This window comes from Juglans microcarpa x Juglans regia, chromosome 8D, assembly GCF_004785595.1.
Source record: "Juglans microcarpa x Juglans regia isolate MS1-56 chromosome 8D, Jm3101_v1.0, whole genome shotgun sequence".
Taxonomy (NCBI): Eukaryota; Viridiplantae; Streptophyta; class Magnoliopsida; order Fagales; family Juglandaceae; genus Juglans; species Juglans microcarpa x Juglans regia.
In genome coordinates this window covers 24,282,941-24,301,083 of record NC_054608.1, presented here as the reverse complement: position 1 = coordinate 24,301,083, position 18,143 = coordinate 24,282,941, and the positions used below count along the sequence as shown (strand labels likewise).

Below are 18,143 nucleotides of genomic sequence, written 5' to 3'. Positions count from 1 at the left end.
CATGTGAATAATTTATTTTTTATTTCTATTTCTTTTAATACGTCACTTATTAACGATCATTACCTTTCAAATTGCAGAAAAAAATAATGGAGATGCAGTCAGCTTCTAGAGAATCCTCTCCTAGTGACATAGATATATTCAAGCAAGTGGTCGGGCCGCAATCTACTATGACAAGAGGTTTGGGATGATCTTTTAAGCATAGATGTTCATCCTCTTCAACCTCATTGACTTCACAAATTAATAATTTTACCAAAAATTTAGAAGCTGCACGGCATGAGAATGAGTATATGAGATCAAGACAGCAAGAGTTAGAGTCTATCTTAGAACGACGTCTCATTAAGAGACACATTTGCAGGACCAACAGAGAGACCAGAAGGAAAGAATACGCAGTGAAGTCCAAGAGCAAGTGCAGCGGGAGATGATGGTGCAAATGGAGCGTGTTATGTCGTTGCAACAGAATCGCGGTGGACGAGGAAAAATTAAAAAATAAATTTTATCAGGGTATATAACTAATTTTAATATCTAATTTTGAAATTTTATAAGATATTGTTACTCGTTAATTGATGGTATGTAATATGATACAATTGGTATGTTTTTAAATCTTATCAAATTAGTATTTCTGATCTGTACGTTTGAATGTAAATTACAAACGTTCAAACATTGGTTCACGTTCGAACGTTGAAATCTTATGAAATTAGTATTTCTGATCTGTACGTTCGAATGTAAATTACAAACGTTCAAACATTGGTTCACATTCGAACCAACGTTCGAACGTGAATATTCAAAATTATATAGTAACATTCGAATATAGGCCTCAACGTTCGAATGTACTCACCCTCAAATGAACAAAATGTTCGAATGATTAAACAATTAACGTTCGAACAAACCCCCGAACGTACTACTTGCATTCGAACGCTCTTTGTTTACATTCGAAATAACGTTCGAACGTTACACCCATTACATTTGAACATTGGTCCGTTAATGTTCAAACGAAAATTTGAATGTTTATTGTAATTAAAGTTCGGACGCTTAAACGTTCGAACGTAAATATGATACGTTTGAACTATAATCAACGAACGTCAACTTCTGTCATTCGAACACCAATCGGTCGAGTTGACGTTCGAACCTCCAATTGAACGTCCGAACGTTAGTTTCTGTGACAAATCTCAACCGTCATAAAAAAAGGAACGTTCGAACATTCAACCAAATGGAACACCGCCAACCGTCACTAAACCGTCACCAATTGTTTTATGTGACGCACATTAGGGGACGGTGGTGGTGACAGTTTCAAACCATCACCAAATATCTTTATTGACATTTTCGTAATTTTTAGTGACGGTTTCCTCTGTCACAAAAGACAAATAATGTTGTAGTGAAAAAAAAAAAAAAAAAAAAAACCCACAAACGCCAATGGGTTCTCAAGCATTTAATATTATAAGAACCAAAGACAACTTTAAAATCTGGTTATGTTCTCAGCTCAATTTAGTCATTGGAAATTCCATAATAAGAAATCTAATTAGGACTACACGACATTTAACAAGCAAATAGTCTTAACGATGTGAAAAATAAAAAAATTGTTCTCACTAATCATTAGGCTAGAGTATATCATTTTAGGAAAAGTCTTATTGCAAGTGAGTTCGCGTACCAAATTGCACACTGCTATTGACATGTAAGATCCATCCGTTTAATAAAACCGTGCGACTTAAAGATGAAAATTATTTTCGAGAAATAGGACCTTTTTCTTCTCTCAAAATTAATTTTTTTTCAATAAAAAAAGCCGTTGGTCACTACAAGGGAAGTGACTTTTCCCGGTGATTATTTTCATTGGGAAAAGTCCAATAAACCTCCACTCCAATCTTTTCCCAGTCATTTGCACCTCGCTGCATGTTCACTGGTATTATTCTTCCACTTCTGATCTACCTCAAGGGAAGCCAAAAATCACTGCTAAAAGGTTATCTTTATAGGCGATTTTATATGTTGCAAATAGTACAAAATATCGCCACAATTATGATCTATGATTCAGTTCATAATCGTTGGGAAAGACTAATTCTAGCGATTTTTTTTCCGTCGCCAAAAGGACTAAAATCGCCGCAAAGCCACCTTTCCAACATTTTCAAAACATCGCTGCAACTGACTAATCGGTTTTGAAAACTCAACTGCGGTAGTTATAAAATCATCGTAAATGTATATTTCCCAGCGATTCGAAAATCGCTGCTTTTGATCCATTTCCAACGATTTAAGAATCGCCACAAAATTAAATCGCTGGGAAAACAATTTGCGGTGACTATAACTCGCTGCAAATACTACAACAATCACCACAAATAGGAATTTCCAATGATATTAGATCGTCGCAAATAAGTTTAATTTGTGAAAAAAATATTTCGGCGACGTTTACTCGTTAGAAAAGGAATTTCACAAAATAATAATAAAAAAGAAATCTACAGAAATCCTGATGAATTATACCCAAGCTATACTTCATATTAGAGACTATATAATATATGTATATATAATTATAAGATATAATTAATATATGTTTAAAACCAACTTCCACATATATATAACTTTAAAAAATTAGAAGTATATTAAAACATAAAAAATAAGCAAGCAAAAACTGCACCATAATTGGCAACACATATGAATTCAATACAAAAAGCAGCTAGAAGTGAGAAATGTTCAAAATCAAACAATCAGTTTGAACTTATTTTTATTATCAAGCAAAAACAAATCAAAATACTGCCCTACATGAAATCTAGTAATGGTTATATTAACTACAAACTGAGCTAATAATTAATTAAGCCACACATCATGTTATAACAGATTTGAGCACACTACAATCACTCAAATAAGTACCAAATTCTACTCCTCTATTTAAGTATGATGCTAGGCAGCTATAACAATATGCAACTAGGCAAGATAAATTGGAACATCTTCAACATCACTGCAACCATGCCCTTATACCATGCCAGGATATTTTCAATATGCATGTGGCAAATAACAATCTGGAATTTGGAGGTAAAATGGTAGGACAAACAATTACTTTAATGTTATAGTCATATCTCTCAGTAATTTGCCACAAAAGATGTTGGTTTTAAGCAAGCATATCATCATATGCCTGTCCAATTGACTGAAGAAAAACCAAAACAATAATTATATCAATTTCATGATTGATAACAGCCTTGTTGAATACCACATTAGATAACAATTTTTTTTTTTTTTTGATAAGTGAAAAAAAAAAAAAAAGCTGAAAACTAACCTCAATTTCAGATAAGTAAGCCTCATTTTCTTCATTTTTGGATTTTAGAACATCAATTAGCCTAGAGGTATTCTTGGAATAGCAGTAAACAATACACTTGGTAAGAACTTTTATGCCGTTATCAAGTTTATACAATCACCACCTAATGCTAGAATATCAGCCTGCCGGTTAATATAAAGCACCATAGATCCTTATGATGCTAAATGATAAAAAAATAAAAATAAATAAAAAAGAAAAAATCATTAAGTCTTCACACAAAATACCAACAGGCTTAGTAAACTTAGAAATATATAGGAGAACTAAACTCAAACAAGAGAATGGGAAAACTCCTAAATCTAGTCCCCAAAGAGCAAAAAAAGAATTAGAAATAAGAAAAATAAAAGAAGAATGTACATATTAAGGAAAACTAGTTACCTAAAACACAATTTGAAATGAAAATGCGAGTGAGCAGTAATGAAGTGTCATGTTTCAAACACAACACTTCATTTAGGAAATAGCCCTCCCCCCACCCAAGCCAAAAGAAAAAGCAAAGATAAAAGTATCTCAAACATCATACAATTTCACATAGTACATGTAACTCGGGTCCGAAGCTCGAGTACAAATTTTTTTACTTTATTTTATTTTCTCTAGGATTTCAACGACCTAATTAGGCATCATCTCATGCACGTAGAATCTCCCTTAACTAGGGTTACTCTCGTCATCGGTTTTCTCCGCGGCATGCACGTTCCTATCTCCACAATATACACGACAATAGTGAGATTTACATTCATGATTATGAAGTTTTTCTCCCTCTCTTTTCCTCTAGATTTTTCATTTAATCACCTATAAATATGCATGTTTTCCTCCCATGCACTGGAGAAACCACCACTACCGTAAACCACACACCCACGTTGCCGTGACCTAAAGCTTCCCGCCGCTGCATTCTAGACGGACCGAGAGAAAAGGGAGCAAAGCCACGGTTCACTACACGAGGTCGTCCACTGCTCAGCCCCACGAAGGAACTGCAACCACCATGTTATCTCCATTTCCACCCCAAAACTGCCAGCCTCCATCTCGTGTAACCACCCTCTCCCCACCGCAAACCACTCCAGCGCATAGGTTCTTCTTCCACGCACGTTCAGGGTGGAAATGGAGATAACATGGTGGTTGCAGTTCCTTCGTGGGGCTGAGCAGTGGACGACCGCGTGTAGTGAACAACCACTCTCCACGCACGTTCAATGACTTTTAGCCACCACATCGCAGCCTCCTCCCACTGATCAGCCATCGTGCAACGAAAACATCCTCCACAAAATTGCCCACGTCTCCATGTGTAGCCACCGAAAGGAAACCTGAACTGTTGTGCTCTGTTTTTGCACACCCAAAACAGAGGAAGTTTCCTCCCACCTTGAACCACTGCACCCACTCTCCACCGAGAGCTCCATCACGTTGAGGCCCCACAGAAATCACTACTGCCACTCATTCCACCGCAACCCAGCTCTGCCACGACCTCTTTCCCCCACGGTGTCGCTGCCTCTTAGTTTTCCTTGGGTAAGTGCTGTTGCCGCACTCACATCTTGGTCCTTTGTTTCTGTGGTAGTTTACTTAAAAGGAAATATTTTTGTGTCCCAGTTAACCTAATAGATGAGATGTACTATTATCATTTTGCCCCTTAGTATGATGTTTCCAGATATATTATTTCGAATGTTTAGGTTAATAGATTTATATTTTAATGAGTTGATTATGTATATTGGGTTTGAAATCTTGAGTTTTATATTACGTGCAGTAACATTTTTATTTGGACTTATAGTACTAAGTCAGTGTACTAATGCTTTTAATAGAGTAATTATAATTATAAATTGATCATGTTTTAGTTTTTATATATTAAACTCATTTTGTATGGGTTTTGTTTTAAATACAGATTAAATAAATATTTGAAATATATTATTAGTATTAATATATTATTTTAGAAGTACATGGTGGTGCAATGTTTTTATTTTGAACTCTTTAAAGAGAAACTAATTAGTCTATTTTTTATTAAATGAAATATTTGCTCTCCTACTTTAATCAGGTTTGTTATAATGAATCTTTAAACTAGAATTGAATTTTGTGGCATAGTTGAGTTTTGCTAATATTATTTTACAGTTTTAGAAAATGTCTTAGAATTTAATAGCTTAGTCAGAGCACTTTTAGTGGTTATTGTTGGATTTGGAGAAGTGATGGTATTTCAGGGTTAAAGGTTTTGAGGAATTAAAATAGGTTATTTTAGCATCTTAGGCTTAAATATTGAAATACGTGTTCAATTGAAAATTTATGAAAATTGCGTGATTATTTTATAGGTGACGAGTAATTCTTGTTCGACATTATTGAGGAAAATGGCTGAAAAGTTAAGAAGTCCAGGTAAGCAGGGTTTATATACTAGTTTTGCATAAAAAAAAATGAAATGAAATTGACTTTGAAAATATGCATGTTTGCTTTTGAAAAGAAATCTGAAAACGACCTCAAATGTTTGTTCTGCAAATGCATAAATTCTATATAAGAGAAAGTATTTTTTGTCATAACTGGTGTAGACATGAGCTAATTTTGTGCATTTTGTTTCTGAACTAAGCAAAAAGAGCAAATATGAAAATCCAAAAGTTTTTGCTATGAATAAATGAAGATGTTTTGGTTCTGTTTATGTAATATCCTGCTCTTTCCTTCTTACGTACGCTTCTTCCTTCTTACGTACGCTTCTCTCTTTCTGACGTACGTTCCTTCTTTATGACGTAAACAAATCCTAAGAGTAGAGATTATGTGAATTATCTGCCCCTTCTATCTAGCGACTGCGAGACTCGTTATGCATGCTGAACCTCGATGGCGTATTCCTAAAGATACTATGTGACTTCTAAGGCACGCCCAGTGTTTTAAATATGCTGGAAATAATTATAAGGAGTATTTTCAATGTTATTGAATTAAGTTTGATTTTAAATACGACAATTACAATATTTTTGAAGAGCTCCAACAATATTATAATTGTCGAAAAGCTTTTATTAATTAAATGATTTTATCCTTTTAAAGATATTAAATAAGACTTCATCATTTTATTAATGATGAAGAAATATTATTTTATAAACTAAAGTTAGTTTAATTAATATTCTGTTCTTATTACTTTTAATACTTTTAATTAAGTTAATGTTTTATGCATTTTCAAATCAGTGTTTTAATCCCCCATCGTTAGATCGTTTTGAGGATCTCCAGACGAAGGGATTGGATTAAATACCCAGACCCCCTCCCTTTCCTCCTCACTTTTCCCCAGCTCTCTCTCTCTCTCTCTCTCCTCCCTCTCCTTCAAGTGTACGCGGTACGCTGCTTCTCTCCTCAGTCGAATCCTCCTTTGCAAAGCCCGGCGCTGCCGTGCGTTGAAAGACCTCACCACTGCCACCACTAGCTTCACCTCCCTCTGACGAGCTCAACCATCTTGGTCTCACTCTCTCGCGCTCTCTCTTCCTCTCCTTCGACAGTGCACAGCCCGAACGGGCTTCACGTTGCTGTGTCGTCGTGCGCCGTCCAAAGGCGCCACCACCTCCACGGTAGCTTCTCCTTTCATCGGCCATCACCCTCCAGTGAGCTTGGCCTCTACCTTGCAGCCATCTTCCCCGTCACACGAACATAGAGACCCAAGCAGGCTTCACCATGCGCGGCTTCTAGCACCGCCGTATGCGGCCTCCATGGCCACCTAGCGCCATCATGGACTCCCCCTTTTCCCCATTCCTCCTCCACATGACCTGAGGCCCGTAGCCCCCCCCCCCCCCCCTCCACCACACAGCTTCCTCCCCCTCACACGCACGGGTTTCACACCCTCCACCGCCATGCACCGCCACCCGCGGCGTGTAGCTACCATCTTTAGCCTCCTCAGACCACCACCGAGCCATCCCAACCGCCCATAGCCCCGATCAGCCACCCATGCACGCACACTCTCCCTCACTCTCTCACGAGATTCTCCCCCTCTCAGACGGCCATTTCCCCTTCCACCACCGTGGACCGCAGTGCCACCACCATCGAGCCTCCACGGCTCCACCAGCACCCCTTCAGTCTAACCCTAAGCCCGAACCACCACTTTATGTGGTGGGTAGCCATTGCACGTGATGGACAGCCACTGCGCGTGGCTGACTACCACTGTACACGGCTAGATCCGCCGTATTATGCTCCTTGCTGCCATCACAAGACCACCACGAGCCCTTCCAAGACCACACCTAGCTATCTAAACACCTAAACAGCCACTGTACATGGCTGGCCGCCACGTACGACCCTTCTGATGTCAACGGTGACAGACAGCGAGCAACGCACGGGTTATCCCGTCGATGGTATAACCCTCCATCCCTCGCTATTTATGTTAGATGTTAATTAGTTGATTAGGTTGTGGACTGTGCTGTTAGTATTGTGTAGTTTGTTGTGTTGGGATGTTCTGTGTAGTGAAGTGTTGGGTATTCTGTGTAGTGAAGTGTGGAGCATAGTTGGGAAGTGTGCTGTGAAGTGTGGTGGACTGCGCTGTATAATGTGGTTGTGGAGTATGTGCTATATTGGTGACGTGGCATGTGGAATGGAAACAGTACACGCTGAGTGTATTCTGTGTTTGGCGTAGCGTGGGATAAGGAGAATATATGCAAAATATACCCTCCTGACGTATTGTGGAATGGGAAGAGTACACGTGGAGTATATTCTGTGTGGCATGGTGTGTGTGAAGGGAGTACATGCGAGTGTACTCCATGTGGTGGATTGATGCACATATAGCGTGTATGCCATAGTGGTGATGGGTCGTAGAATGTGTGAAGGGAGTACACGAGAAGTGTACTCCGTGTAGTGGAGTGATGCACCATATGGCGGGTATGCCATAATAGTGATGTGGCGTAGTGCGTGTAAAGGGAGTACATGCAGAGTGTACTCCATGTAGTGGAATGATGCACCATATGGCGAGTATGCCATAATGGTGATGTGGCGTAAAGTGTGTGAATGGAGTACACGTCCAGTGTACTCCATGTGGTGGAGTAATGCACCATATGGCAAGTATACCCTAATGGTGATGTGGCATGGTGTATGAAGGGAGTACATGTGGAGTGTACTCCATGTGGTGGAGAGATGCACCATATGGCGGGTATGCCATAATGGTGATGTGGCGTGGTGTATGAAGGGAGTACACGTGGAGTTTACTCCATGTGGTGGAGTGATGCACCATATGGCGGGTATGCCATAATGGTGATGGGTCGTAGTATGTGTGAAAGGAGTAAAGTGTACTCCATGTGATGGAGTGATGCACCATATGGTGGGTATGCTATAATGGTGATAAGTCGTAGCATGTGTGAGGGGAGTACATGCGGAATGTACTCCATGTGGTGGAGTGATGCACCATGTGGCGGATATGCCATAATAGTGATGTGGCATGGTGTGTATGAAGGGAGTAGGCATGGTGTGTATGAAGGGAGTACACGTGGAGTGTACTCTATATGGTGGAACGATGCACCATATGGCGGGCATGCCATAATGGTGATGTGGCGTGGTGTATGAAGGGAGTACACGTGGAGTGTACTCCATGTGGTAGAGTGATGCACCATATGGCACCATATGGCGGATATATCATAATGGTGATGGGTCGTAGCATGTGTGAAGGGAGTACATGTGGAATGTACTCCGTATGGCGGAGTGATGCACCATGTGGCAGTTATGCCATAGTGGTGATGTGGCATGGTGTGTATGAAGGGAGTACACATGGAATGTACTCCGTATGGCAGAGTGATGCACCATATGGCATGTACTCCGTAATGGTGATGTGGCGTAGCATGTGAGAAGGGAGTATGCATGGACTGTACTCCATGAGGTGCAGAAATACACCGTGTGGCGTGTTGCAAAGATAAGGATGGTTGTGTGATTGATGGGCATGGAACATGATGAGTAGTGTCGGGAATTGTGGAACAGTGTTCCGAAGTAGTTATAGCATAGCCTGTAGTTTGAGGTGACAAGTGTCACCGTGATGGACTTATGGCTAGGAGTATGCGTGAAGTAGAAGAACAAGTGTAAGAGTACGCAGCGGAAGCATAACTGGGCAATGTCACGAAGTGATGTGGTTATTAGCAGTCATGCTTATGATGGGTGAAGTGTTAGAGTGTAGGAATGGCATAACGGGAACGTGACAAGATGTCATGATGTGACAGGAGTACGTGAGGAACCGTACTCGTGATGAGTTAGGACTTGACGTAGTAGAATGTTGGGTAACGCGACAAGGTCACGGTGTGGCTTTGACGTGACATAAGGCGTAATTGTGAAAGGAGTCTTGTCGCTCTAAGTGTTGGGATGAACTGTCAAAAGGGACGGGTAGCATGAAGAGTCATGCTAGCCGGGTTAAGAGAAGGTTGGTATCGAAGTATGGCGTTTGTCCCTACGAGCAAGTGATCAACATGTTATATGTTGGTCTCAGGTGATAAAGGGGTGAGGTACATGTGTAATCTGGTTAAGCATATGTGCCGGATGGATTCACCATATGTAATGGGTAATCTGTCCTAAGCATAATTGCACGGTGCTTAAGCCTCAGAGTTGGCTTAGAGCCATGTGGCTTGTATGGATGAGAATGCGGATTAGTATGGGCTAAGGTGCATGAAGATAGTGATGGGTATATTATCTAGGATTGGGATGTGTGATTCCATCAGTCGGAATCATGCGTCGGGATGTGGTTAGTAAGGAGAGTAAGACGAAGGTCCTAGTGTCTTAATCCTAAGGTGAATCATGGGTTCACTTTAGTGGATGAGCACTCAAGGCAAGACTTTGAGTTGGAAGATGTGGTGACCATAATGGGTCCCCGAAGGTCTTGTCATAGTAAGGAACACGTAAGAGCACGAGATGGATGGAGAGTGTTCCAAGTGAAGCATAGTTCTATTTCTAGGTTAAGTTACTTATGCATTAGATAGAGAATGACATTAAGGTTATGTGTATGCATGTAGGTTGTCATCTGACAAGCACATGAATGGACTGCATGATATGAAAGAAGCATGGAGTCCGGGTAAGTGTTACGTTCATACTCTTCTAGAGTTTTCTTAAATAAAAGAAATGAAAACGAAAGCTTTTCTTTTTAAGAAACGAAAGACGCTTTACGAAAGAAAATGCTACGTGTTCAAAGGTATAAGTATGTACAGCCCCTCCTTGGCAGCCCATGTTTACGCACCCAAAGTATTAATTGTACGCATGTGAATGGATGACTATACGCTGTAGCTGTTGTATGTATCTTCTAAGAAAAATCCACAAACTGATATTTTATGATCATAAAACTATGTTTTTCCCATAAAACGATATTTTCTCACGAAAATGAATGTTTTCTCACGAAAAGAAAAGAAAGGCATGAGAACTGTGGCTTGCACGGATCCTACGAACTGACGCTTTCATGGATGCCATGAGGTGATGCTCATAGATGCCGTGAAAGACGACGTTCAAGGTGATGCTTATGGATGCCGTAAGAGACGAAGTTTAAGCCCATGTTTTAAGCGATGCTTTTCCCATGAACTGAACTGTTTTCTCATGAAAGGGCATGTTAAATGAAAGATAAGAAACGAATGGAAGCTCCAACTCTTTGGAGCTGCCATGAATGAAAGAACGAAAAGAAAGCATGAGATGTATGAAGATACGTAACGGCCACATAAATGAATGAAAAGGGGTACCCAACGAATGAATGGGCAGATTGCAATGCCGGGCCGTAGTACTGGTAGTGCACCCAGTACTGCACCCTAACGGAATGGGATTCCAACCCGTGGCCACGGGAGAATCCATTGGCCATAGGGCCGCTAACCCTAACACACGGGGCATAACAGTGTGTACTGGCCTATGAAAGTGATAAGAAAGAATGTATGTATGCATGAATGCACGAATGAAAGCACGACTCTTTAAGAAATGAAGGCACTGACGGGAGACACGTTTTACGACAAGAAAGCCTTTTAAAGCAAAACATTGTCCAATGACATTTTCAAACGAACGCACCTATGACACGTATGAATGCACGTATAGTATATATGGAATGATGAATGCATGAATGAAAACCTATGTTGTTATATTTTAACTGTATGAAGTAATGCTTACAAGTCTTCGACTCATTTTAGTTTTTATGCATGCCCCTCCCCCTCACAGGGACAGGATGAGAAGCACGCATCAAGACGGACATAGCCAATGGGGAAGAGCACGGAAGTCTAGGCATGAATTTTAAATGTACAAGAGGCCTTTTTATTTCACGATTAATGTTTCTCGCTGTAAACCTCTTTTATTCTAAAACACATTTTATTTTATAAACGTAGAGTCTTGCACCCTAGGTATGCACGTAAAAAGTTTTAAATCGAACGGTAATTCTCGTCGTCCTTTCTAAAAATATTTATAAAAAGTCCCACCACAAGGACGGGGGTTACAATTTATTTCAAGCATGTAAAATGATTTGAAGCTGTTCAGTATTTGGTTTTGATATGATATGGCATCTAAAAACCTTGGCATGAATTTCTGACTCTGTATCTGAATATGATCTAGTTCTTATGTTGTTATGTTATGTTTCTGTTAAGACCCTGCCACGAGTATAATGGTGGTTTATAACCCTACCACGGGGTGAAATATGGTATACGGCCCTGTAACGCCCGTCCTTGCGGTGAGAATTTTTATAAAATGGTTTTAGAAAAGGACGACGGGAATTACCGTTCGATTTAAAATTTTTTACTTCCATACGCAGGGTGCAAGACTCTACGTTTATAAAATAAAATGTGTTTTGACAATAAAAGAGGTTTACAGTGGAAAACATTAATCTTACAATAAAAAGGTCTCTCGTACAATTAAAATTCATGCCTAGACTTTCGTACTCTTCCCCATGGGCCGTGTCTGTCCTGACCATTCCGTTCCTGTGGGGGGAAGGGACATGTATAAAAACTAAAATGAGTCGATGACTCGTAAGCATTACTTCATACAGTTAAAATATAACAACATAGATTTTCATTCATGCATTCATCACTCAATACATACTATACGTACATGTATACATGCATACGTGAGTTCTTTTGAAAACATCACTGGGCGGGATTTTTCTTTAAAAATGGGCTTTCTTTTCTTAAAACGTGTCTCCCGTTAGTGTCTTCATTTCTTAAAGAATTTCATGCATTTATGCGTTCATACATACATTCTTTCTTATCACTTTTATAGGTCAGTACACACTGTTACGCCCCATGTGTTGGGGTTAGCGGTCTTCCTTTGGACCCAGACTCCGCCCGTGGCCACGGGTTGGGAATCCCTTTCATGGGGGGCAGCACTGGATGCATTGCCAGTACTACTTACCCGGCATTGCAATCTGCCCATTCATTGGTACCCTTTCCATTCATTCATGTGGCCGTTACGTGTCTTCATACATTAACCTTCAGTTCATTTCAATCCTTTCTTACAGTTCAATCCTTTTCATTTAATCAGTTTGTTCATTGAAAAAACATCTTTTAAAAAGTATGGGCTTAAACGTCGTCTTTCATGGCATCCATAAGCATCACTCATGGCATTCATAAAAGCATCGGTTCGTAGCATCCATAAAAGCATCGGTTCGCAGGGACATTTTAACATTAGTTCATAGGGACCATTTCAAAACACTTTCTTCGCATCGTTTAAAGCATCGATTTAAAGCTCGAGGCATGGGCCTCAGCGTTTCTTTTCTTTTCTTTAGAAAATATATACAATAGATACAACGTATAGTCATCCATTCACATACGTACAATTAATACTTTGGGTGCGTAAAAAGGGGCTGCTGAGGAGGGGCCGTACATACTTATACTTTTGAACACTTAGCATTTTCTTTCGTAAAACGTCTTTCGTTTCGTTTAGTAATGCATCCTAAAGGAAAAACATTTCGTTTTCATTTTTGTATATTTTAGAAAACTCTAGATGAGTATGAACGTAATACTTACCTAGACTCCATGCTATTTGCATATCATGTAGTCCATTCATGTACGTGTCAGATGGCAACCTACATGCATACACATAACCTTAACATCATTCTTTATCTAGCACATAAGCAACTTAAACTAGAAATAGAACTACACTTCACTTGGAACACTCTTCTTCTATCCCGCGCTCTTATGTACCCTTTACTATGCTAAGGCCTTCGGGGACCACTTACGGTCACTACCTCCTCCAAACTCGACGTTCTACTCCGAGTGCTCATCCACTAAAGTGAACTCATGATTTGCCTTAGGGTTAAGACATTATGACCTTTGTCTTACTCTCCTTATTGATCTCATCTCGATGCATGACTTAGACAGACTAAGACACGCATCCCAATCCTAGACAATACACCCGTCACTGCCTCCATGCATCTTAGCTCATACTAAATCCTCATTCTCATCCATACAAGGTACACGACTCTAAGCCAACTCTGAGGCTTAAGCACTGTTTAACTATACTTAGGACAGATTACCCATTACATATAGTGAATCCATCCGGTACATGTGTTTTACCAGTTTACACATGTACCTTACCCCTTTATCACCTAAGATCAACATATAACATGTTAATCACCTGCTTGTGTAAACAAGCACCATACTCCGATACCAACCTTCTCTTAACCCGGCTAGCATGACTTTTCATGCTACCCATCCCTTTTGACAGTTCATCCCAACACTTAACACGACATGACTTCATTCACAACTATGCCTTACGTCACGTCATATAGCTCGAGACTACTCCCAAGCTATACCGTGACCTTGTCACGTCATCCGACATCCTGCGAGTACAATCCTTCACGTACTCCTATCACATCGTGACATCTCGTCACGTTCCTGCTACGCCATTTCCACACTAACTTCTCACCCATCACAATAACGACTGTCAGTAACCACGTCACTTCGTGACGTTGCTAGGTCATGCTTCCGCTGCACTACTCTGATACTTGTTTTGCTACCACACCCATACTTCCAGCCATAAGTCGAATATGATGACACCTGTCACCTCAGACTACAGGCCACATCATAACTACCTAGGGACACTGTTCCACAGTTCCCGATACCACTCACCACGCTTTGCACCCATCAACCACACAACCATCCTTATCTCTGCGACATGCCACTCGGTGTGTCGCTACACCCCTTGGAGTACACTCCACGTATACTGTAACACCCCGACCCCGAGGGTCCAGAGAGTTAACTCATAACACCTGATAATCAACTCTAACAAGGCTAGAGTACTTCCAAATTCAAGAATATATCCATTTTTCCAAACCTCAAATCGAACGTAAATACTTCAATTAAATAAATTCAATAAACTCATTTATCCAATATTCAATCCAACAACCCAAATAAAATCAATTCTTCTTCATGTCTCAATTAACAACTAGAAATTATATAACATTAACATAGTCTCCATAAACCGTCTAAATTCATTGAAGTAAACTTAAGAAAGATAATTACCCTCCAACACCAACACTAATATCATGAGATACTCGACAACAATACAATGTTAATCTTCTCCATAGATTCTAATACTGATCTTCAGTTGTGCCATCGATGTCATCTGAAATATTATGAAGATTAACGGGGTGAGTTATCAACAACTCAGCAAGCAGAGAGCATATACTAGCATGTAAACATGAGCATTTATAACATTTGATAAGCCGAACAAAACGTTTACTTTCAGAATGCAAAAACAAAACTTGTACAAAAACTTTAGAGCGAAATTTTTCAGAAAAATATACTTATTCCAAAAAGAGAATCCGTTGACATTTCTAAACTGAAACATTATAATCTTATCATCATTTAATATCACATCGGAACAATACCATGTTTAACCCCGTGGTAGGGTTATAAACCACCATTATACCCGTGGCTGGGCCATTTTCCATGTTTCACCCCCGTGGTAGGGTTATAAACCACCATTATACCCAGCCTGGTAGGGTTATAAACCACCATTATACCCGTGGCTGGGCCATTTTCCATGTTTCACCCCCGTGGTAGGGTTATAAACCACCATTATACCCGTGGCTGGGCCGTAACAGAAACAGAACGGATTTCATCGAAAATCCGATTACAATCATATACAGAATCAGAACTTCATGCCAAGGTTTTCAGATGACACATCACATCAAAACAAAACATTGAAAAGCTTCAGATCATTTCACATGTTCGACATAAACATAAACAAAATATTCTCATTTGTTCATAACAAAACTTTTAGAATTCCTTATTCGCTCTTTTACATAGTTCAGAAATAAAGTGCACAAAACTAGCTCATGTCTACACCAGTCATGACAGAAAAACACTTTCTCTTATGTAGAATTTATGCATATGCAGAATAAACATCTGAGGTTGTTTTCAGATCATCTCTTTTCAAAAAAAAAATAAACACATTTATTCTCAAAGTCAACCTCATTTTATTTGTTTTATGCAAAACTAGTATATGAACCCCGCTTACCTGACTTCTTCGTATTATCAACACCTTGAGCCGGAACTCTAATAGTAACACCACCTAAACAAAAGGAACATATATCCATCATTTAATAACCAATCTAGTAGGCTGCTATTTATTGAGTAATAAATCAAAACAGTCCCTTCACAGCTCCATAACTATCTAACAATTTAAACTTGAACAACTCTCTCTTCAAACCATTCGCATTTAAAACCCAAAACAGCCACCACCTTCTATTAACACCAAACCAATTATAATTATTTCCAAAACCAACAACTGCAACTCCAATAATTAAAACATAACCCAAACCAAACTTCACTTCCAACCTCCGAATAAAGTAATTTCAGTGTAAGCATCAATACTCTAGTCATTCAATAATTCAAAACTTGCATAAAAGTTCAATACAACTAGCTCAAAACACCCATCCTTTTATACCAAATAGTCTCAAATATAATCCAAAACAGTTTCACAATTCATCCAAAATTATACTCCTCACACTCAGAATTCCAACACACTCTACCGCAATCCAACAAATAAAACATCAACTCAAAAATAAATGTCAAAAATTCTTTTACTGAAAATGCTAATGGTCTGCGCAGAGGGGAAATTATGACTAAGTGTGATGCACGACCAAACCAAGCAGCGTGTGTGTGTGCGATAGACAAACCGAAGGAAAGAGATAAAATGATTTATGGAATGTGTAACGGCAATCAAGAATTAAGAGAAACTAAGGATTTAATGGGTGGCGGAAGTTACCGAAAATAACTTCAAAAACAGAGGCAACCCCGGCTCCCAGACTTGGTGCCCACAGTCTACTGCAAAGTGCCAAAATCCCACGAAGCAAAATCACAAACAGATGGTGAAGCCCGAGAAGAAAACATAGAACGGAAGAGCGAATGATGGCTCACCTTCGAAGAACCAGAAAATTCGAGACCCGCGGAAACAGATATGTCGGCTAAGGATGAAACACCAGTCCACGCAAGAGAGAGAGTCTGAGTGGTTTGTAAATGTGGTGAGGAAGGCTCTTCATGTGCGGAACCGAAAATAGAAATTGTGGGGCATGGGAAGCAGTTGCACGGGAAGGGAGAGAATCACGGAAAAGCAGACCGAAATGCAGAATGAAGGAATCGGCGGAAGAAGAAGAAAAACAGTGCACGGCAGAAAGGAAATTTAATCCCTCCCCAAAACGACGCCGTCCGTCCATCACATGCTGCTCGTGGGCTGGGCTTCGTCCTGACTTCAAAGGGGCTGGGCCTAAAGCCCGATTATCACATATACTCTTTTCTCACACGCTATGCCACATCTCCACTATGGCGTACACACCATATGGTGCATCATTCTACCACATGGAGTACATTCCGTGTGTACTCCCCTCATACACACCACGCCACATCACCATTATGGCATACCCACCATATGGTGCATCACTCCACCACATGAAGTGTACTTCATGTGTACTCCTTTTACACACACTACGCCACACACAGAGTGCACTCAGTGTGTACTCTTCCTATTCCACACAACGCCACGCCACCATTACAGCACATGCTCCACAACCACACTACACAGCACAGTCCACAACATTTCACAGCACACATCCCAACTATGCCCAACACTTCACAGCGCACTACACAGATATGCCCAACACTTCACCTACACAGTACAACACAACACAACGAACTCCACAAATACTAATAGCACAGTCAACAACCTAATCAACTAATTAACATCTAACATAAATAATGAGGGATAAAGGGTTATACCATCAACAGGATAACTCGTGCGTTGCTCATTGATCGTCACGGTTGATGATGTTGGAAGGAATGTACGGGGCGGCTATACAGCGTACGGTGACTGTTTAGGCGGTTGGATAGCTAGGCGTGGTCTTGGAAGGGCTCATGGTGGCCTTGGAGCGTAGCACCGCGGATCTAGCCGTGTACAGTGGCTGTCCATCATGTGCAGTGGCTACCTACCACATAAAGTGGTGGTTTGGACCTAGGGTTCGGCTAAGGGAGGTCAAGGGAGGCTGCTGGTGGAGCTATGGAGGCTCGGTGGTGGTGGCACGGCAATCCATGGTGGTGGAGAGAGGAATGGCCGTCTGTAAGAGGGAGAGATTCGTGAGAGTGAGGGAGAGTGTGCATGCATGGGTGGCAGATCGGGGCCATGTGGTGTTGGCCTGAGGATGCCTGAGAGGGTGGTCACATGCCGTGGGTGGCGGCATACCGTGGTGGAGGGTGAGAAACCCATGCGGTGGAGGAGTCCCGTGCAGTGGATCTAGGGGAGGCTACCGATCGTGGGTCCAAGGGAGGAGGAAGGGGAGACCAGGAGGAGCTCATGGTGGTGTCCGGTGGCCAAAGTGGCCACGCACGATAGTGCAAGGGACGTGCACAGTGAACCCATGCATGGGTAAGGCTGTGTACGTGTAGGTGGAGAAGGTGGCTGCATGGAGGGGGCGAGCTCGCTGGAGGGTGATGGCCGGTGGGAGGAG

The 18,143-nt window shown here is 40.7% G+C and overlaps 1 long non-coding RNA gene across 1 annotated transcript; it reads right to left on the bottom strand.

The window, feature by feature from the left end:
* Positions 1-15,661: 15,661 nt before the first annotated feature.
* Positions 15,662-16,925, bottom strand: LOC121242005. The gene is made up of 3 exons (XR_005935873.1): positions 16,564-16,925; positions 16,412-16,470; positions 15,662-15,715 (listed from the first exon to the last, which is right to left on the bottom strand). It is a non-coding gene; the product is annotated as an uncharacterized LOC121242005 (long non-coding RNA).
* Between the last annotated feature and the right edge of the window lie 1,218 nt (positions 16,926-18,143).